The sequence below is a fragment of the Rattus norvegicus genome, chromosome 5 (genome assembly GCF_021556685.1).
Source record: "Rattus norvegicus strain SHRSP/BbbUtx chromosome 5, alternate assembly SHRSP_T2T, whole genome shotgun sequence".
Lineage (NCBI taxonomy): Eukaryota > Metazoa > Chordata > Mammalia > Rodentia > Muridae > Rattus > Rattus norvegicus.
This window is the reverse complement of record NC_141538.1, coordinates 29,287,567-29,298,988: the sequence shown is the minus strand read 5'-3', so window position 1 is coordinate 29,298,988 and position 11,422 is coordinate 29,287,567. Positions and strand designations below refer to the sequence as shown.

The 11,422-nt window shown below is 49.4% G+C and overlaps 1 long non-coding RNA gene across 2 annotated transcripts; it reads right to left on the bottom strand.

Annotated features, from left to right (window-relative positions):
- Nucleotides 1-2,590: 2,590 nt before the first annotated feature.
- On the bottom strand, nt 2,591-6,753 carry LOC120102825 (uncharacterized). Of its 2 annotated transcripts, XR_015620701.1 has the most exons (4): nt 6,697-6,753; nt 4,593-4,721; nt 3,430-3,989; nt 2,591-2,754 (listed from the first exon to the last, which is right to left on the bottom strand). It is a non-coding gene; the product is annotated as an uncharacterized LOC120102825 (long non-coding RNA). The 2 variants fall into 2 exon arrangements; XR_015620700.1 differs by lacking the exon at nt 6,697-6,753 and having other exon boundaries at nt 4,593-5,981.
- Nucleotides 6,754-11,422: the final 4,669 nt, after the last annotated feature.

Sequence of the window (11,422 nt, the reverse complement as noted above, 5' to 3'; positions counted from 1 at the left end):
GGTAGGGTCTTTGGGGGTGTTGCTGGGCAATCCTATAAAAAGGACCCGATATGGTTCTCTTTCCTTTTTAAATTGTCAGTTAGATGCCGACTTTGACTTCTTTTACAAAGCTTCCAGGTGCTCTTGTGCAGGAGTCTGAGGTCACAAACAGCTGGTTACACAGTTACTCCGTTGTTCTACAGAGCCCCAGATCATGGTCCAGCCTCCTGTAGGATTATACTTTGTTTTACTAACCCAAACCTGGGTTAATCATTATGTTGACAACCTTTCCTCAGTAACTTTGCCTCTCAGTATTCCCTGCATGGTTGTAATAGAGGAGACCTGATGGCCAATTCAAAACCTAAGCTGACCAATGAACAATGTCTCTCCCACTGAATCAGTGGCCTTGCATCTTGTGATAAACAAAACCTGTTAAGGATTCTTTAGATGGTTTGCTTTCCTGTTCTCTTCCTCCAATAGAGGCAAAACCGCCCACACACGCTCAGTAGTAACTGTAATAGCCTCGCTTGTATGTTACGGATGTTACCTCACTCGGATGGCACACATCAAGGATGAATACTGTCATCACAAGGCTAGCCCATGCTCCGGACACTGTAGGCTCGACACTGACCCTCCTAAAGTTCTCTAACTTCTTCCACTCCTACACTGACCTTCTTGCTAACTTAGAAATGAGAGTGGTGTATGCCCAGAACCCTGGAAAACAGGTGTGTCTTACTTACTGTTCTGTTAACTGTGAAGAGACAACCATGATAAAGGCAACTTGCTTACAGTTTCAGAGAAGGATTCTATGACCATCATGGCAGGCAACGTGAGCAGCAGGCAGGCATGTAGCTGAGAGCTTGTGTCTTCACCCAAAGATCGAGGCAGAGAGGGGGAGGGGAGTGTGAGGATGACCAAGAGAGAGCGGCAAGAGAAAGGGGGCCGAGAATGCAAGAGAGCATATGACCAAAATGGCGGGGTTATTTACAAAGGAGAACCAAGAGGATGGGAAGCCCATGAGCTGGAGAAGAAGTTTAGGGTAGAGGACAGGGTGAGAAGAGCTGGGAAGATCCTCGGGTACTGAGTGAGCCTGGAAGCCAGTGTGCACCTCCTTATGATGATAGGCACCATAGTTGGCCATTTGTCCCGAGCTGCTAATGACAATTCTTCCTGACAAGTAGAATTGCTGGAGGGGTAAGGATGGTGGAAAAGTCACACTTGCAGTCAACATTATCTCAGACACATGAAGAGCTATATCCAATGGCTAAAGCCTGCTGCCCATGCGTAGTTGAAAAGTAGCTTGCAGACCTGGGTGCAGTGTCGTCTGCTGATATCCTGGTGTTCAGGAGACTGAGGCAGAAGGATCAGAATTTGCGATCAATCTGGGCTACATAGGGAAGATATGAAACCACGGAAGTGCTTCCTGGAGCTCACGCTCCAACTCTAATCTTAGTGACTGGCCTCTGTATTCACAGCTGTCGAACCAACAAGTGCTCTCTTATGGGTTAAGGCAGAGGCGGTGCAGTGAAGCACCCTATCAAGTCAGTGGGCATGTGCTACATTGTTTCTATAGATGGCTGCAGAAATAAATGTGCCTGTTTTGTGGCAGCACAGAGCCTGCAGCCTTGAGTCTCCTGGGAGCTGTTGGGCAAGCGTCACAGAAGAGTTCCATTGAGATTCTGCAGAAGCAGTGGGAAAGTGCAGTTCTGGAGAGAGGTTTTGGAGGCAAGCTTCCTAGGCTAGAGGTGGGAACTGTAATACAGAGAAGCTTTCTGGAGCAATCAGTGCTGTGAATCTGAGGGATTCACTTCTCGTCCTAGAGCCGCATGCGGGCTCCCAGGGCTGTTGATCAGCTGGGAGAACAAGCATGGTCCAGGCCTTTGCTTGGGTGCTATCGTGTCCAGATCTGTTTCATGGGAGTGGCTCAGAGACTCAGAGACCTGCCCACTCTTTTCTTGCAGGGAGGTCCCAGGAGCCTCAGACCAAGTCCAGCTCAGCCCAATCGAGGCTGGTTCAAGCCTTGCAATCCCCGAAGCAAAGAAACTGTAGCTCTTTCCTCTTCCTTCCTACCTTCCTCACCTTCCTCTTCCTCCTCCCTCTCCCTCCCTTTCCCTCTCTTTCCTCTCCCTCTCCTTCTCTCCTTTCTTTCCACAATCTTACTACGTAGTTCAAGTTACCCTGAAACTTATGGCCCATCTGAGTGCTGGCACATAGGTGTGTGCTAACACACCCAACTTAGAAGCTATAATTCTTGCCCCAAGCAGGTGAGTTTTGGAGGTTATCTTAGTTTTCTGTGATAAAATAACTATCCTGAGAAAGTTGGGGGTGGGGGTTTCTTTTAGCTCACAGTTCCAGATTGTCCATTGTAGTGGGGAAATCAAGTTGGCAAAAACTTAAAACAGCTAGTCACATTATGTCCATAGAGAAGATGGAAAAAAAAAAAAGAATGTAAGCATGCTAGCACTGAGTTCACTTTCTCCACTATCCAGTTCAGGATGCCCTGTCCAGGGAATGGTGACACCCACAGTGGGCAAACTTCCCCACAGCAGTTAAAATCATGAAGATAATCCCTGGTTCATTGCCCACAGGCCGTGAAGAAACACCATGACCATGGCAACTATTTTTTTTTAATTCATGAAACTCTTACAAAGGAAAACATTTCGTTGGACCTGGCTTACAGTTCAGAGGTTCAGTCTGTTATCGTTATGGCGGGAAGCATGGTGGTGTGCAGGCAGACGTAGTGCTGGAGAGGGAGCTGAGAGTCTACATCTGGATCTGCAAGCAGCAAAAAGTGACTGAGGATCTGAAACCTCAAAGCCCATCCCCAGTGACTACTTCCTGCAACAAGGCCACAGCTACTCCAACAAGGCCACTTCTTATGGGTTTGTGGGTGCCATTTTCTTTCAAACCACCATAACGGGCTGACCTGATCTAGACAATCCCTCGCTGAGACTCTCTTCCTGGGTAAGTCTGGAGTATGACAAGATGACAACTTAAACTGACACAGAGGTCAAGGAACCCGGGATGAAATCCCAGTTCCTTTAGTTTTTGACGTTGGATAAGACACTTAGCTTCCTTAAGTCTAGTTTCCTCATCTGTAAAGTGGGGATGAACAGGGTACCTATCTCAGGGCTGCTACCAGAATTAATTCTGCTCAAGAGAGAACTGCTTACAGGTGTCGATTCCTCATAACCACTCTGTGGGAGACTGAGGGAGATGACCAGAAGGCTTTGCGTCTGATCTAAGCACCTGAGGAGTTTGTCAGACTTTCCTGTCTGCTGCCTGAATCATCCAGGGCATGTGACCTGCAGATTGACATGGGTGGGGCCTAGACTCTACATCTCAGAGGATGCCCCAGGTGGCTTACTGTCACAAGGCTCCAAGCATCCCCCTTTCCTCCCCTTCCTCAATTCTGTGGACATCTCCATCTTCCTGCAGTGCTTTTCCTACCTGAATGTCTCCACACCAAGCTTGTCACTCTGCTGCCAGGCCACCTTCTGGAGTGCCGAGGAGCCTGCCGGGGTGAAGGACACACAGGAGAAGCTGCTTCTGCAGAAGGGGAGGGGGTCATCATACTCCCAGGAGGGGTGACCTTTTATTTAGAGAAACATCCAAAAGACTGCTTGGGGCCTGGAAGGTGAGTCACCCAGGGCTTGTCTTTAAGAAGGCCATAGGTGGTCTGATGTTTAGTAAGAAAGGTGACAGTGGTAAGCACGGCCTCTGTGTGGTTAATGGCAGCTGGTGGCTTTTTGCTGTGCCTCATTTTGCTACTGAGAAAGAACTTAGATGGTGCCAGACCTTCTTGGTCATCCCTTTGACTTGTCAGTGAGATGCACAGGGAGGAGGAGGAGGCCACCCTTTTCTGGCTCTTCTGTCTGTCCCGGTCCCTTCTCAATTCCAATGGAAGCAGGGTAGACAGTCCCTTGACTTTCAGAAATAATCGTTGCATGGACATGTGGTAGATCTCTTTCGAAAGAGCTTTCTGCCGTTTCCACCGTATGACCAGACGTCTGAGGAAAAAGAAACAGATGGATGGGCGTTGAAGAATGGGACTGATGTCTGTGTCGAGAGACTCCCAGCAATGCCAGAGTCAGGATCCCAGATGGGATTTGGTGTTGACTGCGGTGGCCTCCATGCCGTGTTCTGCCAGCTATGGTGAGCAAGAAGCACAGGCTGGCTTTTCGTGGCTCTTGTGAGGAATTAGAAAGTTGAGGCTTACTGAATTAGCCCAGACCCAAAAAGGAAGTGTCCACAGAGTCCTGAGATGCAGTGGGAGGTTTGGTGACCAGGGGTGGGAGTGACTGCTCTCTCACTGAGAGTCTGAGTAGGTTCAGAGATGGCTAACGTTCTAGCTGACAAACGGAAACCAGCAGATGGTAATGACTGCACATCAGCTACTCCACGGAGAACACTGGGGCTCCTGGGAAGCTTTATCTCCTTCCTTTTGTACAAAAGAGAGGATCGGTGTGACCTGGCTGGCCTACCAGCAGAGTCCAGATGTGTGCTCGCAGCTGTTCTATCCTGGGGTTGTAAGGAAGAATCCGGACCCTGTGTCTAACAAGCAACTGACTAAACAGAGGAAGCTGACTTCCCCAGCAGGGCCTGGGACTCACCTTTGACCCACGAGACAGGAAGAGCTTCACATCTGAGGAGTGGGGCTGATCTGCAACAGACTGTTTCGACGGAGGCTCCATGGAACCAGAAACACTGGTAACCTCTTAGCTTCCTTTACTCACAGACCTCTTCCAGAAGATAAGGAAAGCGACTTTTAATGAACGCATACACACACAAGCCGGGCAGCTTCAGTATGTCAGAAAGGGCACGGAATTCACAGGGAGGGTCCCCCAGATCTGGCTATGCAGCGCAGTAAATGTGGTTCTCAATCACATTGCTAGCTTGATTTCCGACCTTCCCATACATATGTGTGCTGATGCAGTTACATGCCATGAAGTAGTTGTGAAACCTTTCCTTGGGAGGTCACAGCTGGACTGTGGGTGACAGTCCAGTGGCTTCCAGCACCACCCAAGCCTGTCTCCTCTCCTACACTCTCTTAGTCCAGGGACATCCTTGTTTTCTCCCATGCTTCTTGTTCTTTTTTCGGAGCTGGGGACTGAACCCAGGGCCTTGCGCTTGCTAGACAAGTGCTCTACCACTGAGCTAAATCCCGAACCCCATGCTTCTTGTTCTTGACCCCAAGTCCTGTGAGAGGACCTGTCCTGGTGGTAGCTCACAAGGTAGCTACCCAGATGTGAGGTGGCTTCTATGCATACGGTGGGATAGTGTTTCTAAATTTAGGTCCTGTAGGTGATGACACACTAAGCCTCAGTTCCCTGGCCAGCCTCCGATTTGTCTGCTAAGGTGAGGAAACCGGTTCTCCTGGCTGTGGCCAGCCTCCCACAGTTTCTTTTCTTCTGGGCCTCCTCAGTGCTTGAGCACTTGCAGGCTTCAGGGTGTGGGGCCGGTGGAGCGAGAAGGGACAAGGAGAGGATGAGGGCCAGGTAAAGAGGAGGCCTGGTCAGACTTAATCCTTACACAGCACTAGGTCCCAGCTGTGAAACATTCTGTCCACTGGGAAATCTACTGTAGGTGGGTCTTGGCAATGAAACGTGGAGATTAATTAATCTATCTGATGGGGTCCTTGCTCATCCAGGCTTTCTTTAGACCTCACCCATGTCATCCCTCTGGCCTCTGGGCTCCATTATATTATTATTTTAAAAGACAGGGTTCCACAGAGCAGTTCAGGCTGACCTGAAACTAGCAATCTTCCTGCGTTCGGTTCTTGAGTACTGGTATTCCAGGCACGAGCCACTATGCCTAGCTTAGCTGTAATTTAAAGAAAGTGTGTGTGTGTATATACACGTGTCTGGTTGTCTGTATGTGTACTATGTGTGTGCAGGTCCCTGCAGAGGCCAGAAGAGAGTGTTGGAACCCCTGGAACAGGAGCTACAAGAGGTTTGATGTTCTCCATGGTGGGTTCTGGGAACAGAACCCCGGTATTCTGTAAGAGCACCATGTGTTCTGAGCTGCCAGGTGATCTCTCTACCTAACGGAACTCTTCAGGGTCCTTAAGGTTCCCACTAACCTGTCTCCGTGTCCATGACTACAAATCGCATTTATCTGCCTCCTCGATCCTGCCTGCTCCTTCCTCAGGAAACCCTGGATGCCTCCTTTTGGGCCAGGCCTCCTTGACAGTTTGCAGTTCTCTTGAGTCATTTCTCTCACTTTTAATTACATGTGTGTGGCTGCAGTAATTTTGCTTTGAGGTGCCAGTCCTCAGCTCTCCATCTATGTCTTTGAGTAGCAGTGTCCAAATGGACTGTGAAATAGATTGCATGACCTAGGCTGGGCCAGTCGGTGCGATCCCTGCCCGGTGGTTTCAGAGATTGGTTCGGGAGCGAGCAGGTGATGCACACGCTCATTCAAGGTTAAGAGCACCTGACTGCCGGGCTTTGGGTCAGTGACTCCTTTACTTCCGCCAGCCTAAGCTGGTGACGATGTAAGCTTGTTTGGGTTACCATGAGTAGCACGAGATGCGGAACCAGACGATAGCTCCCAGGGGCATAATTTAAGCTCTGAATCAAGCTGTACCTGAAGCTAAGTCCATCCTATCTGTCTTAGTCACTGCTCTACTCTACAGCGCCGCTCCTGTGAAGGGACACCAGGGTCAAGGCAAGGCATGAAACAAAACAAGCAGACATTTAAGTGGGGCTTGCTTACAGTTTCCGAGGCTTCATTTGGGGTCATCACTGCGGGGAGCACACTGCACACGTGGCGCTGGAACCAGAGATGACAGCTAGCTACATCCCGATCTGAAGGCTCAAACCCCACCCCCGGTGACACACCTCCTCCAACAAGACCACCCCTCCTCATCCTTCTAATCTTATCAAAGAGTTTGTGGCGGTTGAGTAGGTTTGGCTCCCGTAGACTCATGAGTTTGGATGCGCGGCCCGGTAGTGAGCTCCACTATTAGGAGGTGTGGCCCTGTCGGAGGAAGTGCGTCACTGTGGGGGATGGGCTTTGAGGGCTCCTGTGCTCAGGCTTTGTCCAGTGTGGAATCCAGTCTTCTCCTGGCTGCCTTTGGATCAAGATGTAGAACTCTTGGGTCCCCCAGCACCATGTCTGCCTGCATGCTGCCATGTAATAGACTGAATCTCTGAGTCTGCAAGCCAGCCCTAATTAAATGTTTTCCTTTAAAGGAGGTGTCCTTTTAGCTCAGTGGTAGAGCGCTTACCTAGGAAGCGCAAGGCCCTGGGTTCGGTCTCCAGCTCCGAAAAAAAAAAAAAAAATGTTAAAGGAGGTGTCTTGGTCACAGTGTCTCTCCACAGCAATGAAACCCAAGCTGAGGCAGAGCTCCACTCCCCGGAGGCTAAGCATTCAAACACATGAGCCCATGGGGCCATTCCTATTCAACTACCATCTCGGCACATGACAGTTACAGCCGACTGTTAAGTAGGGAAGGGTTTGGGACTGCAATCGAATCTCAGCATAGCCTTGGCCTATGTTGTCTTCCCTTTTACTACAAGTGCAGGGGCTGTATTTGTGCCTAGGACCCGGCTCGGTGTCTAGAAAAGGAATGCTTAACAAATGAGTGAGGAAATGAAGAGAGGTCTCAGAGTGCCACCTTTCCTCCCTCGGACCTAGAAACGAGATAGCCGGTGATGGCTGTTTGTGGGTGACAATCATGGGATAGGGTCCCATGGGAACCTTCTTTAGAGTAAGGAGCTTTAGCTACTAGAAAGAGCTATCACACACACACACACACTCACACACACTCACACACACACTCACATACACACACTCCCACACACATGCACACTCACATATACACACTCACACACACATACACACACACACTCTCACACACTCACATACACACACTCACACACACACTCACACACACCACACACACACTCATACGCCACACACACACCACACACACACACTCACATACACACACTCACACACACATACACACACTCACACACACGTACACACACTCACATACACACACTCACACACACACTCACACACACACTCACATACACACTCACACACACACCACACACACCACAAACACTCACTCTCACACACACACACTCACATACACACACTCATACACACCACACACACTCACTCTCACATAATACACTCACATACACACATTCACACACACATACAGTCACACACACACTACACACACTACACACACACACACACACACACACACACACAAGCTCTTGGTGGCTCATGAAATTCTCTTAGCAAAATTTGTTGCCTTATGGTTCCCTTAATATCTCTCTCTCTGTCTCTCTCTCTTTGTCTGTCTCTTTCATTTACTTAGAGAACAACTGGAAAAAATACATACAAAGCTATCAAAATTACCTTTAAAAGGTTGGGATAGGAAGCGGGGGTGGGGAGGGCAAACACGGAACTGGGAACTATTGGGCCCTGCTGATATATTACCTTTTCAAAAGTTAAATAAGGGACTGGCAGAAGTGGCTCAGAAGGCGAGGGTACTTGTCGCTAAACCTGATGACCTGAGTTTGACCCCTAGAACTCACACTGTGAAGAAAAGAAAGTTGTCATCCGATCTCCACAGGCGTGCTGGGGCATGTCTTCATGAACACATGTGCAGAGACACAGACACAGATACACACACTCACTAAAACAAATATTTTAGAAGGAGGAAGAAAATAGTCGTAAGATGTAAACCTACCACCAGCCATTATCAGCTCTCCGCAGCCGTGGGAGGGTTTCCCTTTGGGGTGGGTGATTGGGGTTAGCTCTGGTGGGTGGTTCTGAGTAGCCTTCCATCAGCTTGGCACTCAACTAGAGTTATCTGAAAGGAGGGAACCCCAGTTGAGGAAAATGTCTCAATAAGATCTCGGTGTAAGGCATTTTCTTAATCAGAGGTTGATTGGGAAGGCCAGCCCATTGTGAGGGATGCCGCCCCCTTGATGTGGTGGTCCTGGGTTCTATAAGAGAGCAGGGGGAGCAAGCCAGTAAGCAGCACCCCTCCATGGGCTCTGCATGAGCTTCTGTCTCCAGGGTCCTGCCCTCTGTGAGTTCCTGTCTTGACTTCCTACAATGATCAATGGTGATGTGAACGTGTAAGCCAAATAAACCCTTTCCTCCCCAACTTGCTTTTCGGTCATTGTGTTTTGTCACAACAATGGAAACCCTAACTAAGAAAGGTTGTGTGTCCTTGCAAGGCTGGCGGGGCTTCCTGTGTTGATCGAGGAAAGAGAGGTAGAAAGGGGTGCAGAGGCTAAGGGATTATCTAGAGGGATCTGTTTTGGGTAAGGAAGGTCACAAGCAAAAGGGAATGGAATTAGGCAGGCCTAAGAGAAGGGATAGCAGTAAAGACACTCTGGTCCTGACTGGCCTTCATTTCCAAGACTGTTTATCTTACAGCATCATATATCAACTGTGTCTAGAATGTGCCCCGGTAGCCTTCTGAACCTGTGCATGCCTCGATAAAATGGAGAGGCTGGAATAATAGCCTGGGCTAGTGTGACTTCCAGGTCCGGTGTTCTTTCCAGGTACTAATCTTCTCTCCACGGTTCCTCTGTGAAGTTCCAGTCCCATTCAGAAAAGTCGTGAAATGTCACCAGCCATCTAGTAAGTACCTTGGGACGCGTGGAGTGGAAGCACCAAGAGCTGGAGTCAAAGCATCTCTCAAGGGCATTCACGGTTCCTCCCTGAATCTAGACATCTATGGAGAAAGCAGTGAGCTAGCCTGGTGTAGCCTCCCCTCCCCTCACACAGTGCCTTCCTCTTGGCACTTTCTCATGGGCTGGAGGCTCTGACAGGTCTGAGAACCTGGACTGCAGACTGTCTGGGGAGAGACTGCTGGCCTTCACCTTAGAGATTCTCACTGTGAAGGGGGGGACCCCCTCTGAGGAGCACAGTTGTTAGTCACAGGGCGGCAGATTGAGATTAGCCATGTGTAGAGATGCAGGTGTGGGGTGGTTTTGGGGCAGGCGGCTGTTCTGTGGGGCTGGAGGGTGCTTTTGGGATCCTGGGTCCAGGATCTTGTCAGGGTTTAGAAAGCAAGGGCCTTGACTTTAGGGTTTGATGCCATGGCAACTGGCTGGAAGCACAGGTACTGAAAGGGACTTAGCTCCTGGCCTCCAGCCCTCCTGTAGGGCAAGAGCAGGAGAAAGAGGCCTTTCAATCCCTCAAGACCTCTACCCAGTGTTTGTGCTTATTTCTGTGAAATCCAGGATAGACACCAGGTGAGCCGTACTTGTCATTTGGGGCAGTAATTTCTGCTTTTCTTTGCATTGCATTCTCAGGCACAAAAATGTGAGAGCATCAGATGATAAGTTATGGTTTTCTGCAGTAATTATAAAACCTTAAAAACAAAACCACACCGCCGCACCCTTGGAATGCGTGTGCTGAACACTCACGTCCAAAGGTCACGAAGACAAGGTTTCCTGGCCTCAGAGGCCCGTCAGCACAACTCTGCCAGGGCCAGTATCTCAGTCTCCATTCACTTCTTGTAATTGAGGAGTTACCTTAATGTTCCCTCTAGGTCTCCCTAGAGTCCCTGAAGTACTGCAGGGAGCAGATTGGTCAGGTAACTTGTCCCATTTTTTTTCCATGGTGGCTACAGGGACATCTGGGCAGAAAGCATCATCAAAGTCCTTCACAAGGCTTGGGAGAAGGTGATGCTTATTCTTTGTAAACAGTGTGGATTAGAATAGGACATTTCGCCCAGAGGAAAAATAACAGCCCCTTGTAAGAGCAGCAGGTGGGATCTGATGGGAAACAACAACCAAAACAAAAACAAAAACAAAATGGGCGTTTTAGAACTGTAAGCACTTTCCCCAAGAGAGCAAAGCCTGAGGAAGATGTGGTCCTTGGTGCAGGTCTGCCCCCTACAGGCCAGATTCTCAATTCACTGGTTAAGTCTGCAGGGCTCGGAACCATAGGTTCCTGCCCCTGATGGCGCCCGTGGCTGCTCTTTTTCACTGTGACACGTTGTCCCCAGGTAAAGTCCCTCCAGGGCCTCCCTCTTTTGACCGCTCCCTCATCTAGGAACATAACCTGGTGACTCAGCCGCACGCCCGCTGTGTAAGAATAATTTTAGACTATGAAAGAGGAAGTTTTAAGAGACATGCTTTCCTTTTCCTGTCTGGGAGTAGTGTGTATTTCTAGCTCCCACTTTCACATGTAGCAAGGCGGTTTCCATTCTGGCCCCATTAGAGTCAGAGATGATCTGTCCAGATTTGACCTCCTAGGTTTAACACAGTGCGATGCTTCAAGTCTGCCTGCGGATTCTAATGTCTGGTTATGACGGAGTCAAAGACACCGGACCTAAAAGACCAGTTATGATCCATCTTTTGGAAATGACCTGTGCTACTCAGCCCTGCCCGTCTGATCACTAGTGCCCCGGGGCTCTCTTGCTGCACACCTGGTACAGAATGATAAGCATTTA